The 23,695-nt window shown below is 31.6% G+C and overlaps 1 protein-coding gene across 1 annotated transcript in view; it reads left to right on the top strand.

Annotated features, from left to right (window-relative positions):
* LOC118201396 (uncharacterized) overlaps positions 1 to 23,695 on the top strand; it is a 143,571-nt gene that overhangs the window by 53,563 nt on the left and 66,313 nt on the right. The gene's annotated exons all lie outside the window — the stretch shown is intronic.

Raw genomic sequence — 23,695 nt, 5'->3', positions numbered from 1 at the left:
CAAATTGTAAAAGTTTTATTTGTTTTAATTCTTTAAATTCACTTTTAGCCCAAAAGGGACGTTAGTCCCGAATGGGATTTTAGTCTCGAAACGGGAGTTTGCGTTGAATCACTGTAAATGGCGTATCACTATTCAAATTCTTGCCACCAAATATTATTTCCCTGTATTATATTTAAATAAATTAAATAATGAAGAGTCTGCATGAATGTGTGCATGTTTCTTGAACTGTGAAAAAACAGTAGTACCTAGAGCCATCAAATTTTTAATAATATAATCGTCCACTCGAACATGGGCACTTGGAAACCCGAATTTTGAATTTCGAATTTGTTTTATTATCTATTTCATATTTTGTAAAACTTTAACAAATTTTTGATAAACAAGCTCAACGATTTCAAAGCTAGCAATAGCAACACTATACAGAAAAAAAAATTATCTCCAACGCGTAAGACTGTCCATCAGAAATTTTAAAGATATGCTGTTTTAAATAGTTTGTGCTTTTGCTGTTGAATCGAATTTTATTCAGCGTAAGCGCCAAGAACGTAATATTTAATAAATAAAGTTAATACGAAAAACTTTAATAAATAAACGTTTTGTAAAGCCATCTTAGTAAGGAAACTGAATATTGATATGAAGAACTGAGAAAAGACAGAAAAATCTATTCAATACTTAATGCTTCATCGGGAGTTCGAAACACATACCGCTATGCTGCTTTTAAAGTTTTTCTAATTTTGCTGTTGAATTGTATATGGCGTAAGTGCAAAGAAAATAGTGTTTAATAATAATAATAATATTAAACACTATGATTATTACTATATGATTATAAAGAAAGTTACAAAGGCTACAAGAATGTTACAAAAATAATAATATTATTATTATTATTAAAATAGAAAGACAAAAAATGGGTGTTAGTCGAAGTGAGAGTAACAGCAGACTTATAGACTGCGAGAGCGTAGAAAACCCTAACAAACCCTTTTGGGCGATTGTTCAAATCTGATAAACTTTCAGATTTTTACTCTGATTACAGACTTATTTTTAACACATAGCTGAATTTTTTATCAGACATTAAAGCATGTGTATAAGAACAAAAACAGAAATTTCTATGCTTTTGTATATTAGCCTAATTATTCCTATAACTTAATATAATTTTACACTAGTATAAAATATTAAAAGAATGCACATGTATGATTATTACATAGAACGTGCGTTGCTAATCTGTTTGGTAATAAAAAATATTTATTGAACGTTCTCTGAATGCTGTTTATTATCAATGAAGTATGTTTTAGAGTCAACAAGGGGATCGTGTAAGGTCAGGTGCAAATGGGTGGGTACCAAAACAGCGCCACAGACAAGCGGTAAAGCTCTAGCACACCAGCCATCTACCCCTTCAGAGGCCCCCAACTGTCAGTTTATTTATAAACGTTACAAGAAATTTACAGGGAAGTTACAAGAAAAGTACCAAGAAGTTTACAAAATCATTACTATATGATTACAAAGAAAGTTACAAAGGCTACAAGAATGTTACAAAAATTATAAGAAGTTTATAAAAAAGTTACAAGAAGTTTGTCATGGAATGACTGAAGGCACATATAACTATAGGTTGAGGCTTTGTTCAAATACATAATCGAAGACAGATTTAAGTCTGTTATATCTCTTTCGATGCTGTCCCAGTAATCTTTAAAATTTGATATCATAGTTATTTGCATAGTTATATATAGTGTCATATAACTACACTAATCATAGTTATATAGTATGTAATATGAAATCCCTGGTTACAAGACATGGAAAGAAATGATGATCAGGCCCTCCATTTCCCCCAGATATCCACCGATCAGTGGTTGATAAATATCTGTCATTGAAGTATATGGGGAAAGAGCCATGACTGGAAATATGCTGCGAAATAAAATACACTGTCCTATTTGTTCGAGCACAGATTGTTTCGACGAGCAAGAGACAAGTGAATCTGCATGCAAGTAGAAACTAGAGGAAAGCTAACTTCCGTTTGGAAATAAAAAGAAGTAAATCACACTATTGATTTCCCCCCCCCAAAAAAAAAAAAACAAAATATAGAAAGCCTTGTGAAAAAGAACGATTTCTAATCGAAACTGAACAAATATATCCATATGCATGATATAAAAATAAAATATAGCAGAATATGGATTTTAAAATAAGTGATACTAGCACAATAATAATAACAATTTTACTTTATTCTTAAATATTCTTGAAATGCTCTGTTAAAAAGGGAAAAAATACATGTGCCGTTATGTGGAAGAAACCTAAAACTTTTGATTTATAACTGTTTCTTCTACAAAATTCGAATATGTCCAGGGACAGACATAGATATACAGGAATCCTAAAATGTGTAGCAAAATTTAAAACCTGACAGAGGAGACCGAGATAAGGAAGTTTTGCAATGGAATATGTATTCTTAAGCAAATTATCATTCCTCGTGTGGATTTCGAGCAGTATACATGTCCACATAAATGATGAGCTCTCCGACAGGAATTTTATAAGGGTCTTCCTACTGAAATGAAGTAGCTGGTCAAAGACTATATAAAGAAGGATTCCTGAGACAAATAGCCAAAAGGTTCAAGCGCATTAACTGGCACATGTGTGCAAGTGTTCCTTCGAAAAATTGTTTTGGTTTGGTTTATTTGATTATGGGCAAGTCACTCCTAGACTTTCTGTCTAAGGGGGAGGGATACTTTCTTGAAGGACTTTCTAAGATAAACTCTCCTTGTATACACATTACACATGAGGAAAAACACTAAAATGCTCATGCAGCCGGCTCGTTCGAAGGGATTTGAACTCTGAACGAAACTACCAGTTTTCAGCGACTTTACCGATTGGCCGCTGCTGGGCTTCTTCAGTGGAAGAAAATATAATTTATACATTTGGGGGTAATCTTGCTAAAAGTATATGAGCTATTAGGTTTGCGATGGGTGTGAAACAACCAACCGTTTAGAGGACTTTAAGTGAGGATAAATGCAACCTTATCATTTGCAGAAAGCATAGACGTTGGAACTGTAAAATTATCATCTGCATGCTAATTTTCTTCGCTGATTCTCAGGGTAGGTTGCAACAAATCCTTACTTCCCTTCGAATGTCTTATTCATTCATAAAACTATTGTTTGCGTGTTCGAGCAATATCCACAATTCTTACCTTCGGATATAAGATAATCCCCATGGCAGGAGATTATATTCATACAACAAGATTTCCTACTTAAATTTGGGTAGATATAATTGGTTTGGTTTATCTCACTTCGATAAAGCACGCGAAGGCAATATAGGTAGACGAAGGGATGCCTTTATAGAGAACTTTCTAAGGGAAACTGAGTCGTATTCACATTAAACATCAGAAAAACTACGAAAACGCCCATGCACCAGCCCATTTCCTAGATTCGAACCCAGATCGAACTACCAGTGCTCAACGACTTTCAGCCGCTACTCTGAGTTTGCCTGGCATTCAGTTAGTCACTAGGATCGTACATTGTCTCATTCTATCCACTCGCTCTTCCAGCTCTCGTACGACATCTTTCTGTAAGATATTTTTTAGAAACTTCTTTCCAATATTTCTCTAGCGGTTTGCATACAAATATGATTCTATCACGGTAAAACCTCAAACCTTCAGTGGTAGCTTCAAAGACGTTTACGGCTTTCATTGAATCGAATGGACTGGATCTGCTTTTTAGCCGCTACTTACAGCAGATTTGATATGTGCGGATTACTTCTTCTGAGAACACATTTAGAGAATGATCTACAAAAGTCCTGCTTAAGAAAATCTAGTGGCCAGACTGCCGGTTGCTGCTGAAAATATGCGTGAAATATCAGAGATCTTTGCAAATGGACTCCAATCCTTGCATGCTGTGAACATTGTAGTATTATTTTTTGGTCGCATTTTCAAGTAATTATTGTAAAAAACCGAATAAAATACTTTTTTTCTTTTGAGATTACATCTGTTTTTTAATTATTCGATGCCATTCTTATATTACAACTCTTATACACGTTCCATTACGAAGTGTACTCACTTCGGTTCCCATTAATTGCCTTTAAGCTTTTGCCAGATATTTGAGAATCAACTGTATCACAAATTTCTCTTAGATTTTTCCTACCATTTGAAATTCTTCTTTAGCTTTTAATTTGTAAGATTTCAAAACAAAAGCTTGGAATAAATCAAAACGTTGAGTGTTGAATTAAATGTTGAGGCATTTCGGTTATTATGAAACAATTATTAAAATCAAAATTCAGAACTTTTATATTGCTTTAATTTCGTTCCATAAATTACGTTTCAATTAAATGAATCATAATGAGCAGACATATGCTAGTAATTTATCTAATCAAATTTTTAAGCTAAATCCTCGAGTTCTAAAATATATACAATGAAGCTTACAGAACTGAGTTATGAAACTAAAGTAATTAACAAAAATGTTAAAAATGATGCTTTATCAAGACCAGAAGAAATTAATGCATTTCTTCTAAACCAAGAATATATATATATATGTATTTCTTCTTGGCTAGGTAGCAATGCAATAATAGAGTTAGCTTAGAAATTAATAATTGGTTGTATATATATATATAATTTATTTCCTATACACATGCAATTTATATAGCTTAAAATAAACAAATGCAGCTTTACTGTGATTGTTAAAAGATGTCTGTAATGCCCTTACATCGCGTCACAAATATGCTTAATTTTTCCAAAGAAGCAACGTAGCAAACTTAAATTATTCTTAGTTTATTTACCTATTTAAAAATGTGCATTAATTGCTCTTTAACATAAAACAGAAACTGATCGAGTGATTTTCAGACCGATATTTAAAAATCACCACTGATGTTTAGTATTAAACTAATTTCATTTCATTCATTTTCGCTTAATAAGATGCAATATTTTAATGAAAAAAGGGCTTTTTTTAAATTTATATTTTTATATGTCACTTTATGTTCATACTCTAGTGTAAAGGAGAGACTTCCGATCCCTTTTAATTTATTGAAGGAAAGTAAATGTCACATAAAAATGTGATTTTAATGATGTAATATCACATTTTGAGATATGCATATTTGTTATCAATAATCTCATATTATACAAGTTATATACTTCCGGGCTTAATGAGTGTTTATATTCAGCTTTAAAAACCTACACCAGTCTCACAGACGAGATATGGACAGTCAGTAATATATAAAAGGTATTATTTGAAATACTATTCAATTTTGAGTGCATTAATATCACATTAAGCAAGTACTTGGTTGGTATTGATCTCCAGGCGATAAATTATCATTGATTCTCTTTAAAAATACATCCACCTCTGAAGGAGTCAAGTCGTTGGGAATGCGTGATTTAAACGCAGCTGCAATACTGGACAGGTAACTTTCCATCTCAAACATTATACATGCAAAAAAGACTCTATTACAGGCGTAGAAATTCATTTTCTGTCTAGTTTTAGGATCATTTCACTACCTAACACTTTATGCTTAAATTTTATATTCAACACTTTCAAAATTTCTTTAATATTAAATGATCTGAAGAGAATTATATGAAACATTTTTAAAATTTGAGCATAAACCCGAACTTAAAATAATCCAAAGATTAAAATTATATTTCACTCAAAAGCTGAAATTAGATTTGTTTTCCGTCAAATATAAAGGAAAGCTGTTAATTTTAACCTTAAAATTACAGTTAAAAGATGCTTTGATTTCAGTTTAAGATATTACCAAAGATTTCACAAATATATAGACATAAATCTAAGTACTGCGTTTACTTTGCTAACATGTTACTACCTTAAACACATTAGTAAAAAGCGTATATGTACCCATTTTCTGTTTTCACCAATGAAATAGTTTCAGTTGAATTGTTGTAAAGTAATTTTTAAGCTTTTGACATTAATTATGATTACTAATAAATAAATAATCAGCAAATTAGTGATAAATAAATTACTGATTAATAAATAAAAGAAATTAGTAAAATGGTACTAAGATAAAGTGATCCAACGCCAAACGACTGTAATCAAGGATAAATCACACAGTATAATTATGAAGTTTCTCTTAACCCATTAGCCGCTGGTGTTGCGTTGACGCAACGGTCAAAATAAATGCGTATATAAATATAACTACCTAAGATATTTTATACCAGCAAATGATTTTGTGTAGGGAATATTATGAAGATTATTTCTGTAAAAACATATTTGCCTTAAACAATCATTTTGTTTATAATAATTAATCTCATACTTTAAGCAAAATTTAAGCAAAATTTTCGACAGGGTATTTTTGCTGAAAATATTTAACGAAAGAATCGCCGTCTTTATGAGTGATCTATTTTTAATCAAGGTCACCGTTTATCAGAACATTGCATCAGTCAGATGTTTATATTTGTGTTGGTAAGTAAGGAAAAACAGGTGTTGCGTTGACGCAACGTCAGCAGGAAACGGGTAGTCAATCTCCTTTTTCACTCATTCCTTTCGATATTCTGGTTCATGTTCTGGTTGTTTAAAAATGTCTAAAACGAGGTATCTTACATTAGAAGAAGCCCTTCAAAGATTTTTTGATGAAGAAACAGATGATGATAATGTTAATAATGACCATAAAAAGTTTAAAAAGCAGAAGACTGAAATCTTGAATAGGATAAAAAAGGAACTGCTAATATGTCTCAGGAAGAACATGAAGAAAGAGATAGAAGATAAATTATAAAAGACAAAACACAAGGTAAAACTAGTGCACAGATTTTCGATTTTCCTTTTGGTGTAGACATTTACTCTTTACTCTCTTTCTTCTCGTTGAACAGACAAATATATACGCTCAGCCAAAAAAAAAAAAAAAAAAAAAAAAAAAAAAAACATAATTTATTGCATCTGAAGCCTATATGAGATTTATTGGAATATTACTGCTTACAAGATATCATTCTTTACCTCAAGAAAAAATATATTGGTCTTTTGATAAGGACATTTCTGTTCCTGTTGTACGAGAATTGATATCACGTTTGCAGTACAGGAATATGAAGCAGAATTTGCATTTGACAATAGTCAAATCGACAATACTGATAACTTATATGAGGTGAGACCGTATGTAAACTTAGTAAATATCACCACGTTTTACTACTAGAAATATAAATTCTCTTTTAGATTTCAGACGCGAGAATGCATTATTTCTTTAGCAAACTCCTATTGAGAGTGTAGAATTAGCCAGAAATAGATCAGCAACAGGAAGACCTAGTAAATTCAGCATTCAAAAACCGTTGCACTGAGATGGTAGACATTTTATGGTAAAGTCCGTTGATAACAAAAGACTTTGTTGTACAGAGTACCACAGCCAGACTGTTTATAGATGCAAAGTATGTAATGTAGCTTTACATCATGATCGTAATCAAGCTTTTCATGCTTGAATCTTTCAAATGAAATAATCTGTATTTGTAAAAGAAATACAATGTATATTTTAATGTTAAATTAATTACAAGTAAAGGGATTTGTAGATTTATAAAACGTTATACAGCTAAAAAGTAATCCTGCGCTCCACTCAAAAGAAACATCACACGAGTACAATCCTACTCACTAAACACCCTTAGTCTTATTCCGCTGACGTTGCGCGAACGCAAAATTCGCTTTATAAATGCTTAATTTAATATTTGTTATTATTTTCATGAGAAAAGGAACATTTCTTGTAGTTCTGGCGGTTAATGGATTAAAGTTCCTAATCTTTAAACACAGTGGAAGGTATATCAAAGTGAATGTAAATTTGCATTAAAAATTCTAAAAGACATTTACACTGCAGCATTATTTAGTACTGTTATTAGTGTAAGGGGAACTTCAAGTGCATATAAAACGTTTTAGGATGCCCCAGCAGTTGCCGAATGGGTTAGACTGCCGAACACTGCTAGTTTGAGGCAGATTAAAAGCCTTGCGAATGGACCAATTGAAAAACTATTTTCGTGGATTTCTTATATACAATGTAAATGAGAGTAAGTTTTCCTTTAAAAAGCATCTTCCATTTTGAAGTTTCGTAGCAGCATCTTCCAGTTTTTAAAAATGGAAATACTTCCTTGTTACTGTTTTCACTGATTTTATTTTAGCTTTAATTACAACAAATACCATCTGCTTCTCTGATCCAAAACAGTTTTAATTATTAAAAATTAAGCAAATGAAGCAAAACAGAATGGTAATATCTTTAAATAAATAAATCTCTTTTATTGTTATTGCTGAGAAATTGCTACTTTTATGGATAACGGATAATAACTTTAATCTTTGGATTATTTTAAGTTCGGGTTTATGCTCAAATTTTAAAAATGTTTCATATAATTCTCTTCAGATCATTTAATATTAAAGAAATTTTGAAAGTGTTGAATATAAACTTAGCATAAAGTGTTAGGTAGTGAAATGATCCTAAAACTAGACAGAAAATGAATTTCTACGCCTGTAATATAGTCGTTTTTGCATGTATAATGTTTGAGATGGAAAGTTACCTGTCTAGTATTGCAGCTGCATTTAAATCACGAATTCCCAACGGGATCGGTTTTGACCCCTTCAGAGGTGGATGTATTTTTAAAGAGAATCAATGATAATTTATCGCCTGGGGATCAATACCAAATATGCATGGGCTATCAAATATGATTGAAATAATCAAGATCCCATTGCTTACAGAAAGGTTTTAATAAAATTAATTGTCTATTAATACAAAGCTATATCATATAATAGGAAGGGAAAAATAATATAAAATAAATATAAGCGGAAAATACTCTAAAATTATTTAAAGTATTTCTAAATCAACAATACTCTTTAAAGTACATATCTTTTTTATGCAATAAGTTCAATATAAAAATATATAATACAAAAAAAATTACGAAAAACGCAAGACTAGAACAGAAAACAAGAAACGTGTTGAGTATTTTTGAACGAAACTATTTACGAATTAAGCAGTTTTATGCCAAATATTAAAAGAGTTGCTTTAATATATCAAGCGTAGCCATTCAATCAAAATCAATCTTTTGTACAGTTATAATCTGAGATTTTTATTCTGATTTTTTTTGGTAAAATTAAAAATAATAATAATAATAAAATAATAAAACATCATTCTAAATAAGTAACAATTTTCAAAACATTTGTTTACTCTTTTACTTTAATTGCTATCTTTGGATTTCTGATGCGCAGTTATTTGAATTATCAGTATGTTGTATGCTGTATGATATAAAGAAAAATGTAAGGGGTTGTTGATGAAAAGCATTATTTCAAAGGACGCTGATGCAGTGGAAGGGTTGGAAATTCTTGAATTTCCAACCCATTTGAATTTTTCGACAAGGTTCTAATGAATTATTCTGTTTTATTTTAATTAGCTGATTTAAATTTGTTGGTTTCATTACTTCTTTGGCTTGCACAGGAAACATATTGCATATTTACAGTCATTCAATTTTAAAAGCTCAGCCTCTCATTACCAAATGTCTTCATTTGGTTTTACAGTGTCTGGAGACTTGTGTAGATTGTCGCGAGTATTTTCTTTTCATATAAAGTAAGACCCCGCTTAACGCGGAGGATACGTTCCATCAAAGTAGAGCGTAATGCGAAACATCGCTAAACGAGGCATGTAAATATTGGGGTTAGGGGAAGATGGATAGGAAATTGGTTAGGTATTAAATTTAAAAAGTATGTTTTTTTAATAAAAATAAAACCAAACATTTATTTCTTAAAGCCCAAATTAATACCACATTATTATTTCTTGCAAAAATAAAAACAAAATATAAATAACAAAACGAACATTCTTAAAAAAAAAAAAAAAAAAATTCTAAGTCAGTCATATTTAGTTAGCCTTCCGCGTTTTCAGTGTTCTGCCTTTTTGTGACAAAAGCATCTAATGTTGTTTGCCTTTTTCTTTTGCGTTGTTCTCTTAAAAGTTCTTCATAAACGGATAGAGCATCTCTAACACCACGCCTTACTTTTGAGCTCCTGTCAAAATTCGGATCATTTTCAATGAATTGATCCATTATTTCAGTTATGGTAGACAAACTCCTTTTTACAAACGCCATCGAAAGTTCTTTTTGCTCTTCTTCTGAATCACTGCTGTCAACATTTTTGTTTTCTTCTTGTTCAGTTAATTCCTTGAGCTCATCATTAGAAAGACTAGCCGCTGCTTCTTGAATTATTTCTTCGACATCTTCCACATTTACCCCTTCAAAATATGTCTGTACAATACCGCACTAAACAAGAAATACAAGGACACTCTTTCGGATATGTATTTGAACCTATCGCTGCATAATATTTCGGGGAATCCCCGTATGCTGCGAGCGACTTCGTGGAATCCCCGGGTTGAAATAAAAGAGCGCTAAACCGAAACAGCGCTAAACGAAACAGCGTTAAGCGGGGTCTTACTGTATAATGAACCTCAGTATTAACTCTAACTTTCATATCAGTTTCTTATGTATATGCAAATTCTACCTGTCTTTCTTTATTTAATTTAATTCCGTATATTTTATATACCTTGGTATCTAAGTTTTTATGCCTATTGTTTCGTACAGTTCAGTAATTTTCTTTTACTTTCAGTATGAAATAAGCAAATTATCATTAATATCATGATTAGTTTTATTTCAATCTGTTTTACATTTTATAAATAGCTAATTTCATGTAGCCGATTTTTCTTGACTTTTGAATAGATGGGCTTGAGGTAAACAAAGGCTGTTTCTCTGTGCCGCTGTACTTTTGAGGATTTGAATAATAGCCAGTAGACAAAATAAAAAGTACGATAATATCCATCAGAATGAGTGAAAAATACACTTATTAGATAAATTTAAAATTCGATGCAACAATTTTTGCTTGCTTAATTTAGAAATCAGTATGTTTAGCTCATGAAAACATTAATTTCTTGCATATGAGATAGACAATCATTCTCAAATCTTCCCCAGTTAGTTGCAATGTCTAATTATTTCTTAAATTATCATGTTTACGTTTAACTTCTCTATCCCTCGATACCATAATCATCATATATATATCTCATATTTTACAAGTAATTAACATTCGCAGACATAAAAATGGTGCAAAAGTGAAAATAAAAGCCAGTGAACAAACAGAATGCAAGAATGCTGTGCTTTAGCAGACAGATTTTATGAGCGGATAATTGTGATTCAAATTAAATCATTTTTTGAATATAAACAAAATCCAGATTAAACAGGGATCTGTGTAACTAGTCGTACTATTTGTGTATGCAAATTCATCTTGCATATTTACAAATCTAAACATACAGTTAATTAAAATAGCATGCATCGAAGCTAGGCACTGGCCTAATAAAAATTGCAATTAAAAGCTTATATAGCATAAGGTATGAAAAAAATCTGGCTAAGAATCTTCGATTTTTATCATCTTTAGACTGAAAAGATTTATGTGTCGCATTCTAAGATTTGTGTAGGAATTATTCTGTTTATATTCAATGGAACATGTGTTCCTTTTCTTTTTAGTTTGTGCTTCATTATTATAGGTGTGATCTATCAGTTTTAATTCTTTTTTATCTAAATAACTGGATAAACAGGGAAATAGATAAGAATCATGCAATACTGCTGTGAATTTGAAAATACTCAACTTTTTTATAAAGCCAATAAAAATCTAGAAATATTATAATATATAAAAAATTACTTCTCTTAATGAAGATAAAAATAGTTTTATTACACACCAAACAGTTTATAAAAAATAGTACACACATTCTAAGCTTTAGATTTTTTAAAAAATTCAGCTCAATAATTTTAAAAACTGAAGGTATTCGAATAAGTAACCGGTTTCAAACGGTTTCGCAACAGTTTCATTTCTTCAATTCTCTGAAATTCTTCAGCTGGCTTTCAATTCTGGAAATGTAAATTTAGGAATTTTCGACCGTGATTCGGGTTATGAAATTTTAATGGTTTTTAAATTCGTGCTTTAAGATGGTTCTTTTGGTCTTTCTTCAGAACAAAATAATTTTGACGTAAGTTATAAGACTTTTGAAGTTCGTTTCCTTCCAGGAAAACAAAAACCTGATCTGCCAAATGCTTCTCATATAATAAGCCTTGGCGTTGAAGAATGCTACGATAAACATGTTTGCTCATCTTGTCATTTATTTTCAGCAAACCTCAAACGGCATCGCCTTCGAAACAATACCTCATCATAATAAGGCTCCAATAAACAATACCTCTCCGTGTTTGAAAACTGAATATACGCAGACATAGTGTTCATTCACAAGTAGTTGATGAGTATTTCTGAGCTTCTTCTTGCCGTAAAATTAGAATCTGGATTTGTAGAGATGAAAAGAAATTTTCTAATCCTATGTGATTTAGTTTTTATGTTTTGGGAACACAAAATCGTCTGTTTAAATCTTGTGGATCTTTTTTTCAGTCTGGTACCCTTTCAGATGATAATACTGGAAACTTTCCTTTCTTATTATTATCCGCAACTGTGGACTATTTCCTATCATGTTGAAGTTAGTGCGTCCTTCATAGACCCTTTCAAAAGGTGTACTTTCTCAAAGGTGTTTTTACTAGTCGTCTAAACAATTTTGAGAAGCGAAGGCGAAAGAAACGTGAATGCAAATCGTATAAACGAGTCTAAACTTACAATAAATTTCAAAATAAGAATTTTTTATGAGGAATATAAAACATAACAGAATGTATGTATTAACAGTCCTTTAATTCTGAAAGGTTATTGAAAATGCAATATGTAAGAAATATATCATCCTAAACGCTGTTCAAACATTAATGCCTTTAATTTTCAAATTCATAGCAAATAATCGTGTCATGACACTTATATTTTTCACTAAGAATTAGTGTAATCAATCATATTTATATGCAAATTACTGAATATTTCCATGACTTCTATCCAATAACAAAAAACATCTGGCATTCATATGCATTTATGTGTGGAAATTCACAAGACAGATAGAGAAAGATAGAATTTGCTACGTGGTTCTTCTTTCAGAAAACTACGACAGTCTTATTCAAAACTTGCAGAAAACAATGCCAGGCCTAACGGGTTAAAAAAAATTTCATGACAGATGATGTGTACTCACTCGGTCCTGCAAAATAACTGCTTTATAAAAGCAGACCATCCCCCTCGTTAATGGATAGCATCGGTGAGCGGCGAAAAGTTTAACACGAACAATTAATTCCAATTTGTGGGGGTTGCGCCGTCTTAAGGATCCGTCATATTCGGCCATTAATAACGCAAAACCGCTTTCTTAGGCATTAGTCGCAATTCAATTAGAGGCACTTACGAGGCCTGTACAAAATGGCGCCGCGCTTTCTTTTCGGGCTGCATCTTTGCCTTGCTTTTTTTTTTTTTTTTTTTTTAATACCACTTAAGTTGGGGGAATTATTTGCCGCTAAGTGGACCAGTTATACACGCTCCGCTTCTAATAGACTTAATAGCTTCATAATGAGACGAGGTATATATCTCGCAGCGGGAAAGGGGACGCACTAATTAAGATATTTTAATTTAATGTTCTTTCATGTCGGATCTCATGGCCCGAAAACGAGAATGGCCATTTGGAGGGTGCCGTGCCAAAAAGCAACAAAAACAGAGGAAAAAGATGCTGAGAAAGGGGAACGTTTTCTAAAGAAGCCGAGTCTCAGTCTTATACGAAAGATACACAAAAGAGCCCACCAATCTCAATTTGTTATGATCCCTGTCAAGGTGAGATTGTTTCTCATTTTTCAAAAGCTACAAATATACGAAAAAAAATAATATATTACACATACATCTTTAATGTTTAATCTAAGCTAAAACTTTGAAAATTTGCCTTTTCTTCGAGGCTCAGCAGCAGCTGAACAGTAAACTCGCTTAACACTGGTAGTTCTGCTTGGGTTCAATCGACAAACGGGCTTGAAACATGGGCATTTATCATGATTTTTTCCCTGTGTAAAATGGATGCACGCTAATTTCTCGTAGAAAGCCACGAAAGCACCTATCTCCTTACGCAAATATTCCTCGAATGCTTTTCCATACTAAAAAAAAAAAAAAAAAAAAAAAAAAAAAAAAAAAAAAAAACACTTTATTCTTTGAAACCATGAGTATATTCATAATTTTTACATGTTTTACTTATGGAATTTATATGTGCCTAAAAGTGCGTACACTTCCATCATTAGTTTTAGGTGTTTGAGTGAATTGTGCTTGAATGAGTTGTGTTTGAATAAATATTCTGAGTATGAACTCTAATAAGATATTATGACAACTAATTAAAAAACATGTAGAGACATTAGGTATTTTGGAAGCAGGAAAGATGAAAAATGAGCAATACCTTTGCCGGGAATCGAACCACGGACCTCTGAAATATGCGCCCAGCGTGCAGACTACCACACCACGAAGGCATGCCAAGAAGGCGGGACAAATACCTTATAAACGTAGAAATTGCCTCCACGCAGTGTATGAGCAATATGAGCCTAACTGGCAGAGAAATAGTATGAAAGAAAATTTTAATTCACATTTTCATCATTATCCTCAGATTTTATTTTAGGCGAAGACGGACGTGTACACGTAGCAAGAAAAATAGCCGATAGCAGAGATATACTATATCGTATTAAACTGTCCAAAGGTCAAGTTAACAATTAAAAAAAGGTCGAAATAGTAATAATAATAATAAGGAATTTTGTTTTTCTTATTTTTTTATTTTAGATATTAACATTTTAAAATTCGGAAGTTTGTTGCAAAGAAATATAATATGGGTCAATGAGCCAGTAGAATCTCATTTTGAAAATGGATAGTACATTGCGCATACAAAAAAAGCATATTTACCGTAATATCAAATAAGGAATCCGACCTCTAAATCAGCAGTTATTCATAATAGAGGTCTTCCCAGTAGTAAATAGTAGGGCCCCTTACCCTTTTGGTTGTCATCCGTCGCAACCTTAAACACAGCGGTACGTCGACGAAGTTTTAAGGCCCGTTGTGTTGCCCTTCATGTCACGCCACCCTGGGCTTACATTTCAGAAAGATAATACCCGCCCCCCACACTACACGTGTTTCTACTGCTTGCCTTAGTGCTTACCGAACATTACCTTGGCCAGCAAAGTCGCCGGATCTCTCTCCTATTCAGCACGTTTGGATGTAACGCGCCAATTGGACAGAATTTGACACGATATCCCTCAAGGGGACATCCGCAACCTCTATCAATCGATGACAATCAGAATAACTGCTTGCATAAGGGCCAGAGGTGGACAAACGCGTTACTGACTTTTTCACTTTGTGAAGCTCTATCACTTCAATAAATCATCCAATTTTTCTCAAACTGTAATCATTTGTTTTTCTGTACATGTTCATGTTCATCACTTCTACCGGTTTTCGTCCCATTCAAATAACTCCTACTTGGTGCGTCTTTTTTTTTTTTTTTTTTTTTTTTTTTTTTTTTTTTTTTTTGTGTGTGTGTGTGTGTGTATATATATATATATATTGCTGGTGCGGCCGATTGCAACCAAAAAGGAAAGTTCACAATAACATGTTATAGCAGTCCTATACACAAAATTTCAAATTTCTGAGGCTAGTTTTGAGTTATGCGAGTTTTACTCGTTTTTGAGTTATGCGAGATACATACATTCAAACGTATGCACGTGCGGACAGAAGTCACGAAAAAATCTCTTCTGAATCCATTTTGAATCAATTTTGTAATCCATTTGGTGAATACGAGTCCTTTATTCTGTTCTTGCATACAAATGTCACGAAAAAACATCGTCAAATTGCATTGGATAGGGGTCAAAATGGATATTTTCGTCGACATATAATACCCGAAATTTTTAGTTATTGCAATACTTCCTTTACTTGATACAAGAAAATTAAAATGATACATTACGATTAATATTTGCACATTTTTCGTTATTTATTATTCATTGATAGGTGGTTGATTTGGTGCGTACTTCTTAATAGATGAGAAAATTTCATTACTCTTTTAAATCGCTGGAGTTAATGTAGTAATTTAATTAAAATTTTCTTCATTTAAAATAGCTTTGCTTATAGCAAATTAATTTTAATAAATTCAGTTAAATACATTAATCATGCGATTTAATCTTTTGCTACTTAAATGTCTTCTTTTTTAACCTGTTTATTTTTTAAATGTCTGGAAACGTTTTTCATTGCAGAATTTTTACTTATTTTTGACGTCAAATTTATGAACATAAGACTGCTTGAAATCTTCATTAAATTAATGAATGAATTCAATAATTTGAAATAAGCATGAATGCATACTTTGGGCATTTTTTATATGACAAGATAAAACGAAGTATCTGAATAATTTTATGCTGTAAATAAGTTAAGTTGCGTTTTTTTTATTTTCCTTTTTTTTCCTCATATTTTTAATTAAATTTATTAGTTATAAGTTCTATAAAAATTACATTAATAGCTCTCGGAACGACAATATTTTTAAAAAATTTTATTAAGTAATTATGATGCTGTAGCTTAAAGGAAACACTGTGTTTAAAGATTTTCGAGTTTTTACTTAACAGATTTTTTGTGAATACTCAAGTAATTTCTTTTTCAAAGAAATAAACTTTTTAAGACGGAGGATCGTTACTACTTTTAAAAAATCAAAAGGGAAGACTTCAGATATTCTGATTTATCACAGCCATTTCAATTTTTCCTTCTTTTTTATGATACTGATTAGCTATCATTTATCTAAAAATTAAATTTCTTCTCCTATTAGCTTTAATTTACAAATGTTTCAACACACTGCCCATTTTATTTCTAATTTGAAACTTCAAAACTAATATAAAGTTGTAGCACATCTATGCTGTTTGAACGAAAAATAAATTTAAAATTGAATTCGCTTCGCCTTTTATATCTTAATTTGTTAGCAAGGCAACTAAGAACGTTTTTCTAGAATTAATAGAAACCTAGTTTTATGATTTTTTTAAACCATCAAATAGCAAGCGTTATTGTTTTCACTAGGCGGAGAAGCGAGACCTGCCCAGAGTGATGGGCTGCTACCACTATCTAGCATCCACATGCAATACTGCCTATGTCCCATACACAGTAATAAGCAATATACTTGCAACCTTAAGGACGAACTACCCAAGTATCAATAATGTCTACCATGAAGAGCTTTTATGATTAACCGATTTTTATTAACTGAGTCCTATGGAAGGCAATAAAATAATAAAATTAATAATTAAAATAATTAATTAATTTTAATTAAATTAAATATAAAGATATAAATAAAATTTAATAAATTATTACATTCTTGTAAATATAAAATTGTTATATAAAAGTAATAAAATATGGGACCTTGTCTTACTTGGGGTTCCGGCTGGACTTACATTCAAAAACTGAAAAATAACTTGGTCGTCTTCCAATTGAGTTTAATCCCTGGATATATTGTATAATATATTACTTCAAGGGATGAGACAAAAATAAAACCATTTTGTTTCCAGCATATCAATGGACAAAAGTAAAACGATTAAAGGTCAATAGTGAGAATGCTAGAAACATTATGAGAGTAGAAATTTTAAAGGCGAAGTATATCTCATAATACAAAGAAAAGAGTCTAACGCTTTCTGACAGAGGTGACCTGATGATATAATTCTAGATTTCAATATGAAATTAAGAGGTATATGTGAGATATGCATATGATTTAAATACAGCGTGATTGCACATCGCATAGTAACACCAGTGGACGTTGAATTTCGTTCTCCCCGGCACATAAAAATGGTACAGGCATTTTCTCAGTTTTTAATTCTGTTGCAGAGGAAAGTTATGTTTACTAGGAATGTCGTTACACTGCCATGGAAGACAATATGGTCAGTTGTCAGAGTTCGAAAGGGGAAGAATTATCTGGGCGTTGGAAGACGGGTGGGTAGCTCGGCGAGTATCCCGCCACCTAGGTCTTTCTTACTTTAGCCGTGAGGAGGAATTTGTATCAATGGATGAGACAGAGGTCGCATACATAGCCCTCAGAATACCAATAGCCAAGAAGAAGCCAAATTACTCCACGCGCGCATTACAGCTCCAGCTGCATCAGTATCCGCCATCCGGGACATCACTGGGCCCCTACATCAGTCCGTACCATCGCCAGATACTTGGCTGAAGGGTGTTTGGTATCGAGACTCCCATTTACGTGTGCTTCTAACGACATACGCCTACCTAAACTTCGGAGTGGCACGGTGTTGCATTCTACGAAACTGGACCGCAGCCAAATGGAACTAGATTCAGCTCAGTTGACGATGAACGGGACACTTGGTCTTTACCATGGAGGTAGGAAAGGGAGGAGGGGCCAACCCGCGCTAAAAGTGAAGCACTGCTTTGAAGCTTGGGTCACCAGATGGGGTGTTTTTTGTTTACATTCACAAGCTCGCTTGACAAGATTCTGATAGTATTTCGACACACGACAGTTCCATAGAAATCGAAAAAGGGACACTTTCGCATGAAAGAAACATTAATAGTGTGATGGATAATAGCAATTTGTATAGTTTAGTGACATTTACGCAAAAATCACATCTTGATTTTTCGATAACTAACAACAGAGATTTTGATTATAAATTTGTTTTATAAAATTATCAGCTGTTGCACTACAAAAATATAGATTTTAAGAAAAATGTTATGCTTAAAGAATGAAAAATACCTTACGGTACATTTAAAATTGTATACGTCTTTCGATACCCTTGATAGAGTATTCGCTACTTTTATTTTATTTTCCAAACGTCAAAATGTTTTAAATAAAACAAATTTTTTTCACATCCATATATTATTGTAACATGTACCTTTTAAAATTTTTTAGAGGAGAGACTTCACTGCTGCTCATTTTAAACCCATCGTTTTAATTTTATATATCTGAAAAATAATCACTTTGGGCTTACACGTTTTATAAATATAAAATTATGTATGTTAAAATATTTGTAATTAGGCACATAGGTCAGATTAAGTTTTTATTAAATAGAGTAACGCATACAAGGGCTATCTTCCTAAAGAGAGAGATGCCATCGTGGAGGAATTTTGAAGAAAAACTGACCTTTGAGTGGGTATTAAAAATAATACTTATAATTTTCATTCAAATTATATTCATATATATTTTTTATGTAAAGCTTTCGGGTGTATGCTAAATTAGTGTAAATTACTTTACACGAAAAATATAGTGAATGCACAGAAATTAAAGATTTGCACATGCCGGAAATGAAAAATAGGAAATATGTATGTGCTTGCAAAAAGCATGTATGCCTTTGACAAAATACTTAAATATTCATTAAATTATTTATAAATGTATTTGAAATGAAGAATTTATTCACTTATAAACAACTGTGAAAGTACTGTGAAGAAATCTAATTATTAAATGTATCTAATTTATAATGATTATAAATGTTACCTTAATATTGAATTGTAAACATAAATTGAAATCCTGTTGACAAATACGTTATAAAACTATTTAAGCAAGAATTGTTCGTATTGGAAAGCAATCTGTTAAAAGGTATTGTAAAGCAAATGCTATGAGATGCGCACTTAAGAACGTAATAAAGAGTTTTGGAACATGTATTGTTGAAATGAAGGGTAAAAAAAAAAATCTGATAAGTATAATTAAAAGAATTATTCCCTTTACATTTTATTGCATTTTATAATAACTCAGTTACAAGTTTTAAATAATACTTAAAACTTATTTTATTCCCTTTCAGAAATGTTCAGAGAAAGTCAAATACTATTTAATACCTATTTAATTATTAGGAATTAGCGAAATACTTATTTAAAGTATTTCGCTAATTCCTAATAATTCTCTAATTTAAAATGAACCGAATAGAGCATTAATTATAAATTGACTTATATTTTTCGATTTAAAAGAAGCCAAAAAACCATGTCATATTTAAGAAAGTATTTTAGGAAGAAGCTCTATAAATAGAAAAGAAGTAATGCATAATTTTAATATTAATAATACAATAAACTTTGATCTTAATTTTTGTACCTTAACCGAATAAAATCGAATTACCTTAATTTTTTTTTCTAATGTAATTAACGAAAACTTGTGAAAATATTTCATTCAAATTAAACCATTCTGAGAAAACTGTCCTGTGAAAAGTATAGCATTTAATTCCGTTCAGAATGAAATGTTGTTTAAAAATATGTTGTTTTCACATACTAGGACTCTGAAGTGTTGTAGAAAAAGAAAATATATACATTTATATGTGTATTTACGACGTAATTACAAAATATTTACATCCGAACGCGTCAAATGCCATAGAACTCAATGGTAAATGACCCAATGTTTTGGTCACCACGTAGGGATCGCCGGTGCTTCAAAGCAGGGTACGGGAGAAACTTGTTTAAGGCGACTCCATCTTACTTCCTACCTCCATGGTCTTTACCAATGGTTAACAGGTATTGTTCCACATTCATTATTAATCAGATTTATTTTAATTTTAAATAATAATAACCAAATTAATTACCTTTTTCATATGTAATTAATTTGGCTGTTACTATTTGGAAACAGGCTCGTCTTCAGTAAAAAATTTAAATTCAGTTTGGCAGTGATGATAATCATGAACATGTGTAGTGACCACGTGGTGAAAGCCTCATTCCTGTCTTTGCTTTAGAGCCACAGCTATTAAGAAGGCATGAGATGCCATTGCGTATGAGATCCGTACCTTCTCATAGTGATCGACGGCACCATGATAGTACAGTTGCACATTCTTTCAAATATATGCATTGCTACTCATAACGGAGCTCCCAGGAGGCATTTTTCAAAGAGAGATTACTCAGCCACGCATTACAAGTGTGTCGCAGAAATGGCTCCACCATATTAGCACTTTTTAGTGGCCTGCCCGACCCCTAGATATGTCTGCGACTACTTGGGATGGCAAGTTGGGCAGCCTAGAAGTTTAGTGGGATTAAAAGGTGACCTTACAACAACTCTAGAATGAGATGCCTAAGGACACCATACAGAATCTGTATGCCCATAGTGTATTCAGACGCTAGAAGTGGTCCATCAGGGTACTAGAACATCCACGTATTTTGGTTTTTCCTATAATATATGATCAGTGGTTTGATTTTCTAATTATTAGCGAAAAAGAGCATTAGCCTGGAAATGCTATTAGTCTCGAAGCGGGATTTAGCGTCGTCCAATAAAAACAGCGAAATCACTTTTCAAATTGTTGCGACCAAATATCATCGTCCTGTATTATTTTAAAGAAATTAAATAATGAAGTATGTATGTATAGATGTTCCTCGAATTATTGAAAAACGACGATACCTAGGGTAATCTAATTTTGAATTACGTAGTTTTTCATCTGAACATGGAAGCTCGCATTTTGAATTTCGGATTTCATAATTTCTAAAACTCAAATAATTTTTTGATTAACTAACGAAACGATTTCCAAGTGAGCAGTGGCAACATACTGCACGGAACAATATATTTTTATCTCCAGTGCGCGAGACTGTCTATCGGAAATTCTAAAGATACGTTGTTTTCAAATATTATATGGTTTTGTTGTTGAAATGAATATTATGTGGCGTTAAGTGCGAAGGAATGATATTTAATTAATAAATTTAACACACGAAAAGTTAATAATAAAAAGTCAAAAATCTGGAACGTTTCAGACGTTTTGTGTGTTACCTTTATTTATTAACTATCATGTTCTACGTACTCAAACTATAAAATTTATTTTAACAGCAATATCGAAAATTAATTTTGAAATGAGCATATCTTTAGAACTTCCGATACAGAGACTCTCGCGCTGGAGTTTTTTTTAGTACAGTGTTGCTATTGCTCGCTTTGAAATCGTTGAGTTTTTTAATCAAAAATTCATCGAAGTGTCACAAAATCTGAAATCAATAATAAAACCAATTTCAAATTCAAATGAGGACTTCCGCATGCCCATATTCTATGGAAGATTACGTTATCCAAATTTTGATGGCTCTTAGTACCGTTGTTTATCACCATGCGAGAAACATACATACAATTATGCAGATTCTTCATTATTTAATTTCTTTAAATATAAGACAGGGCGATATATATGGTGGCAACGATTTGAAAAGTGATACAGCCTTTTAAAGTTTTCAAGGCAAAATGCTGAAACGAAATTAGTAGCCCTCAGGACAAATTGCCCCTTTGGACTAAAAAAAAAAAAAAAAAAAGAGTTTAGCAAGCCATCTTACTGAGAAAACTGTATACTGATGAACTGAAAAATGACTGAAAAGGTTTAAAATTGCATGCCAACATTTAACACTTCATCGAGAATTATAAATACATGCTCTTTTTACAATTTTTGTAATTTTGTTGTAGAATTCTATATGGCAGGAGTGCGAAGAAAATAATGCTTTATAAAAAGCTAAGAAAACAAAAAGAAATGTATTCACATGTATTCACAGAAATGTATTCACAGGAGTAAGCGTAGCGGCCTTAATAGATTGTGAGCTCAGCAAGAGCGTAAAAAAAAAAAAAAAAAAAAAAAAAAAATTAATTAAATTAACTTTAATTAAACCTTTTGTGCGTCTAAATCTGATTTGCTATTTCTTCCCCTTATGAAATGATTTTGCTAATTTTCCCATTACATAAACGTTGCAATCACGTGCATAAAGTTTTGTTCAATTCTGACAAATCTTTCTTGGTGCCCAAATGACCTTAAATTATCTGTCTTTGCCATTTTCAACAACTCGATTTAAATACAAGCATTCATGGTCGATATCTTTAATTTCTGGGGATCTCCATTATTAAATTGGTAGGCCAACCGTAAATGCTTAACTTATAAACGCTTGAAGTGTTAAACTGAAATGTGCACGCATACCAAGGGTCAGATTGCAATTTCATTTCAATTTTATAGTTTTTATCTTATCAATCTTAATTAATCTTCTAGTTTTACCTTTTTTTAATCTTATACTCTTATAGTTTTCTTCAAGCTTATACTTCAGTCTTACAGTTGAAGCTTACAGTTTTTATATTTTTTAATTATTTAAATTCTATATTTGGAACTTTTATTAAACATTTTGAGATGTTTGATCATAATCTTTTCAGCTTGCAATTTTTTTCACTTCTTCCTATTTTTGTTTTCAGAATATAGATATTTAGACAGCTATGCACAGAATTATTCGTTTTTTTGTAATATAATCGTTGGTGCATTATTTTAGAAATGCCTTATTTGCACACGGTTCTATACAATACATTCGTATAAGAGCGCAATGTACCCAAAAAGTGTTATAATAGACAGTATTGTATATGAATCCCTTTAAACCAGAATTTTATGAATTAGGTCTGTAATAAATCACGTGAATTTGATGTATTATAAATTACATCACGCTGAAATTATCGAAAAGTACAATAGCGATATAAATTATTAATTTTAAATCTCGAAATTTAAAAAAATCTGAAATTATTCATATTTTAAATTACGTCCGAATAGGCGTTTTTTTAACTTTTTGTGAGTTATCTTTATTTATTACATATTATGTTCTACGTACTCAAACTATAAAATTCAGTTCAACAGAAATATCACAAATTCATTTTAAAATGAGCAAATCTTTACAATTTCCGAATTTTCGCGCGCTGGAGGTAACTTTTTTTTTTTTTTTTTTTTTTTTTTCGTACAGTGTTGCCATTCCTCGCTTTGAAATCGTTTAGCTTTTTAATCAAAAATTCATTGAAGTGTTACAGTATCTGAAATCGGTAATAAAACTAATTTCAAATTAGGGTTTCCACATGCCCATATTTTGCGGAAGATTACGTTATTCAAATTTTGATAGATCTAGGTACCGTTCTTTATCACAATGTGAAAAATATACATAAATTTATGCAAGATTCTTCATTATTTAAT

Source organism: Stegodyphus dumicola, chromosome 4, assembly GCF_044657685.1.
Source record: "Stegodyphus dumicola isolate Sdum_Otavi_A_Nest chromosome 4, ASM4465768v1".
NCBI lineage: Eukaryota > Metazoa > Arthropoda > Arachnida > Araneae > Eresidae > Stegodyphus > Stegodyphus dumicola.
The sequence above is the reverse complement of the archived record's forward strand: the minus strand, read 5'-3'. Positions and strand labels throughout refer to the sequence as shown.